This window comes from Schistocerca gregaria, chromosome 9, assembly GCF_023897955.1.
Source record: "Schistocerca gregaria isolate iqSchGreg1 chromosome 9, iqSchGreg1.2, whole genome shotgun sequence".
In the NCBI taxonomy this organism is placed as follows: Eukaryota; Metazoa; Arthropoda; class Insecta; order Orthoptera; family Acrididae; genus Schistocerca; species Schistocerca gregaria.
The window spans coordinates 101,985,966-101,991,756 of NC_064928.1; positions in this window are offsets into that span (position 1 = coordinate 101,985,966).

The following is a 5,791-nucleotide window of genomic DNA, read 5'->3' on the forward strand; positions in this document are numbered from 1 at the left end:
TCCCAAATATGTGAGTGGCTCGAAGACTTCTTAAGTAACAGAACCCAGTACGTTATCCTTGATGGTGAATGTTCATCAGAGGTGAGGGTATCATCTGGAGTGCCCCAGGGAAGGTTGGTAGGTCCGCTGTTGTTTTCTATCTACATAAATGATCTTTTGGATAGGGTGGATAGCAATGTGCGGCTGTTTGCTGATGATGCTGTGGTGTACGGGAAGGTGTCATCGTTGAGTGACTGTAGGAGGGTACAAGATGATTTGACAGGATTTGTGATTGGTGTAAAGAATGGCAGCTAACTCTAAATATAGATAAATGTAAATTAACGCAGATGAATAGGAAAAAGGATCCCGTAATGTTTGAATACTCCATTAGTAGTGTAGCCCTTGACACAGTCACGTCGATTAAATATTTGGGCGTAACATTGCAGAACGATATGAAGTGGGACAAGCATGTAATGGCAGTTGTGGGGAAGGCGGATAGTCGTCTTCGGTTCGTTGGTAGAATTTTGGGAAGATGTGGTTCATCTGTAAAGGAGACCGCTTATAAAAGACTAATACGACCTATTCTTGAGTACTGCTCGAGCGTTTGGGCTCCCTGTCAGGTCGAATTGAGGGAGGACATAGAATCAATTCAGAGGCGGGCTGCTAGATTTGTTACTGGTAGGTTTGATCATCACGCGAGTGTTACGGAAATGCTTCAGGATCTCGGGTGGGAGTCTCTAGAGGAAAGGAGGCGTTCTTTTCACGAATCGCTACTGAGGAAATTTATAGAACCAGCATTTGAGGCTGACTGCAGTACAATTTTTCGCGGGAAGACCACAAAGATTAGATAAGAGAGATTAGGGCTCGTATAGAGGCATATAGGTAGTCATTTTTCCCTCGTTTTGTTTGTGAGTGGAACAGGGAGAGAAGATGTTAGTTGTGGTACGAGGTATCCTCCGTCACGCACCGTATGGTGGATTGCGACGTATGTATGTAGATGTAGATGTAACGTAACAGTTCAAATTCTGCGTATTGTTTTTGGGAACGCCACTTATATTTTGAACCCGTGTAAACTCATTTTAAATCTATGTAGCGTGACTTAGTCTCAATACGCAGGCAAAATGTTATTTATTATTAACGGAAATGTTACGCTATCTTTCAATGAATGACAACGTAACGTAACCTGCAACTACCCAGCAATAATACAGAGCATGAAATGATTTTTTTTCCAGCAAATTAATCTAATTTTACACAGAAAGGAAGAATAGTACAAACAGCTGCGTATTATTAAGATAATTACATATGATTTCTTTGCAATGATCTCTTTAAGAGGTGAATTAACTCTTAATCCTTTGAATTAACTGAAAATATTTTAAATCGGAAGTGAAGCCTTACCTAAGCCTTGCGTATTAAATTTCTGAATAAGTTTCGTAATCAACAATAGTAACAAACTTTAATACTCAAAACTGACTGTAAAAGTTCACCAAAGCGCTTAGAAATATTTTCCTACGCGAGTAAAGCTCGAAAACACTGAAATATTTTAGTATACGTTATGGCGGACTCAGCGCCACCGAAACAGTCGAAGACAGTCAACAGCAATATTATTAATATCTTTAAATAACTTTCACGTGGACAGAGAGGTATTTTTGAAGTAAACATAAGAAACTTTCAATTAAGAATATATTGTAACCTTAAAGTACAGAAAGCGAATTATACATGGACCCACAGGCGAGAAGGAACAAACAGGCGAAAAATAGAGAACAAACAGGGCCATATATATATATATATATATATATATATATATATATATATATATATATATATATATATATATATTACACTTGAAGTTCCATGCTTTCATGGAACGTATTGAAATGCATTATTTTATAGTGGAAAGTACTTACAACATTTGTCACAAAATATTATCAGACTCAACAAAACGACTTATGATGTTACAGATATTACTTTCTTATTTTGCATTACCTTCATATCGCTTTGCAACTGATACTGGTCTTCGGATGACCTTACTATGAAACGTCCCCTTTGAACAATTATACAAGACTGTGCTTAAACTGAAACACAATATTTTTGGCGCAACGCAATCTGACTTTCAAAAATCCCTACGAAAGAATGGCCCTGACTAACATTAACCTATACGTTACACAAATCACTTACCTCACAAAAATCTTCGTTTCTCAAGCTACTGCAATACAGCGAGCGCCACTACTGCCAGCTAAATAAAAGATTCAAACTACGGAAGGCACTAACTACTGATAGGTATAGTTAGCAAATGAAAGATTTTAATAGAGAACAAACAATGTATTTACCTTAGTAGTCATAATATATATATCACTTCATGACACCAATTCTTACAAATTTCAAAACTCCGCCATCTCTCTATCCACGTCCACCACTGCTGGCGGCTCACCTCCAACTGCACAACGCTACGCGCTGTTAGCATCCAGCTGCCGCTGCCCAACACTACAATGGCAGACAACAATGCAAACCAGCCACAGACTGCACACAGCACAGCCAGTGATTTTCTTACAGAGCGCTACGTGGCGTTGGCGTTACCAATAAAAAAAAAACCTAAACAGCCTACTTACATAGCCCCATGCTACCCACAAAAAAATTTACAAATTGTTTTGGGCAGTGGCCAATACAGATTTGAAAATTTTTTTCATAATTACAATAACAAAGAAATGAAATGCACACACTTATCGATACAATGTTGGTCAAAAGCTAAAATTTTCTCACAGTCCATAAAGACATTCCTGATCGTTCATCACAGTAAAATTGCAGTGTTTTTTTCAAAGTCTGAGCAATAAAATAAATTACACTTGGAAGTAGTGAATTTCTAAGCAGTCTTGAAGAAGTAGTGTTGTCCTTCCAACGAAAGAAAGTGCTGACTCTCGACATGTAGACAGGTAACGGGCCACAGCAGGGTCAGTCGACGTTGAAGACTATCGGTAGGTAGGTCATCACAGAGCAGACCCACTGTAGTCCTGGTAGAGATTACGGTATTGGTGCAGACCCACTGCAGTCCTTGTAGAAATAATGGTATTGGTGGGTCATCAAAGGTGTAGACCCAATGTAGTCCTTGTAGAGATGGCCAGCAGCCATCTGTTTGACTGCGCAGGCGCATAATCACCATTGAAGAGTCTCGCGGATAATATAGCAAGTCCATAACCACCACTTGTGCACTCACAAAAATTGTTTTTGAAATGTCCTTAGAACCAGCAATGTTGTTATCCAGTCCCTTACTGAATTATTAACACACGTGCAAACACTATCAGTCGCTCCTTCTCACATATTGTCCATATACTATGATCAACAGAAATGTGTGCAGTGAAATGTAACTTACAAGTTACTTAATTTGATGAACAGGTGTCAATTACAATTTTATAACATGAGAATACAATAACAAAGGTACAAAATATATCATTGAAGAACATAATAGTACAGATAACATTTGCAGTAATACAGGTTTTACAAAAGAATCGAAATAACATATACATCAGTGTTACAAAAATTTCAACATAAGTACATACATAAAAGATCAGAATAACTTTTGAAACATCAACTTGACACATGAGCATTAGAACAAAACAGAATAAATAATGTGTAAACATCTTTACGAAGTAAATAACATGTTATTAATGCAAATTATATTTGAGGGTAACAGTATTCCTCATCATAGTGAATGTAGCTTAGTGTTAGAAGAGAAAAAATTCTATGAAACAGTACACAGAGACAGGAAGAAAATAAATACACAAGGGTACACAAACACATAGTGGGATAACACAAGGAAAGGGCAGGGTTTGTTTTACTGCAGTATTTTGCAAACAAAACTTTCTTTACTTCTCAGAGATCTCCCTTCGTTCTTCATTATTTCCAAAAAGTCCTATCTATACCTGCTTTCAGTACTTTTCTCATATAACCTCTCAGTGCATTTCTTCAAATCCATCGCAACTCATTCTCTTATATAGGCTACCCCCTCTTAAGCTAACTTAAATCTACTGAGCTCAGATGCTTAATTAAGGGATGATGCAATGCAGTGGCACAAAACAATTAATACAAACAGCAATGACAAAAAAAATGCAAGTAAGCATAGCGAGCAGCAATAAATGTAATAATTTATATCTAAACATGACAAAGCTGAAGCAGAAAAAATATTACAGTAAAAATGTTTAATATCTATGTCACATCTTAACACTAAAGTGATGCATCACGAGAACATACGCTAGCAGACAAGTTACCAAATAGTAAAAAAAGTTATTTATGCAGTTTCTGTGAAGGGAAATGCCTGCCTATTTATGTTCCTTCGTTTTCTTGGAAGTAGATCATAATTTTTTTACTGGGTCTGTAGGCATAATATAACTATATTAGTACATCTATTAAATTTTATTTTAACCAATTCTGCAGTGCAGCTAGAAACTAGATATTAAACAAAATAGGCAAAGCAAGGCGTGAAACGTCATTCGCTAGCCATAAGGCATTTCATAATGCAGTAAACAATCTTCCAACTAGCAAAACAATAGACATGAAACGTTGCTCATCATTTCTTTTCAGTAAATATCATAAATTAAGAACTCTACAGTGTAATCATGTTTTCAAGTTTGAGGGTGTCGTATTTTCTATGCTTTCTACAAAGGAATGACAATAGCGAGAATAATGGCCTCACCCGAAGAAATAAAACGCCAGGTGAAATGTTTTGAAGAGTTTCCTCACACGCTGCTCTGCCAGTTTCATATGAAGTTCTCTATGAAGAATTCTTCTTACGCTCCTATCAAATAGTCCCAGGGCACTTGCATGTTTAAACGCTGAAGGCATGGTGATTGTTGCACAGACACTGTTACACGTGCCACATTTTCTGGCGTTGTTGCAGTCCGAGGTCGGCCAGTAGGTTTTCTTTTCAATGCCGAACCTGTCTTTCTAAACTTTGACACCAGATTTGAATAGTTTTTCTATCCGGGACATTATCATGTCGGCCAAGTTCGAATCGTTTCCGAAACGCTCACAGAAACACCGTTACGAATAAATTTTTGACGACTGTTTCGACCGTCAGTGCGGGCTGTATGTCTCTGCCCTGCTACCCCCTGGAGTTCCCTTTCGTCGCCTCCTTCAGCACCTTGGTTTTTCACTCCCTGCAACCTTTCGAGTGGGCGAGAGCCAAACGCCACCTCGGCTCCAGGTCCAGGTTCGCGTTCACCTTCACCTTAGTTTGCTCCCAAAGGAGGTTACCCCAGCTTCGGTATACCGCTCCCGGTTTGTCGAACTTCGTTCGAAGTTCATTAATACGATCTTCATTTATACACATGGCTCTAAGACCAATGACGGTGTCGGGTGTTCTTTTATTGTCGGGGCACACAGTTTCAAATACCGGCTCCATGGCCATTCTTCGGTCTTCACAGCTGAGCTATTTGCCCTCTGTCAGGCTGTTCTTTATATCCGCCGCCACCGACATTCTGCTTATGTCATCTGCTCTGATTCCCTGAGCGCCATCCAGAGCCTCAGTGATCCGTATCCGGTTCACCCTTTCGTGCACCGGATCCAACGCTCTCTCCAGCAGCTGGCGGACGACGGTTCTCCAGTTACCTTTATGTGGGTTCCTGGCCATGTCGGTAACCCTGGGAACGAAGCTGCAGATGCCGTAGCCAAGGCTGCGGTCCTCCAGCCTCGGACAGCTTCTTGTTGTGTGCCTTCGTCTGATTTTAGCAGGGTCATTAGTCAGCGCATTTTATCGCTGTGGCATGCCGATTGGGCTACACTTACTGAAAACAAGCTTCGGGGCTTGAAACCTCTCCCCACG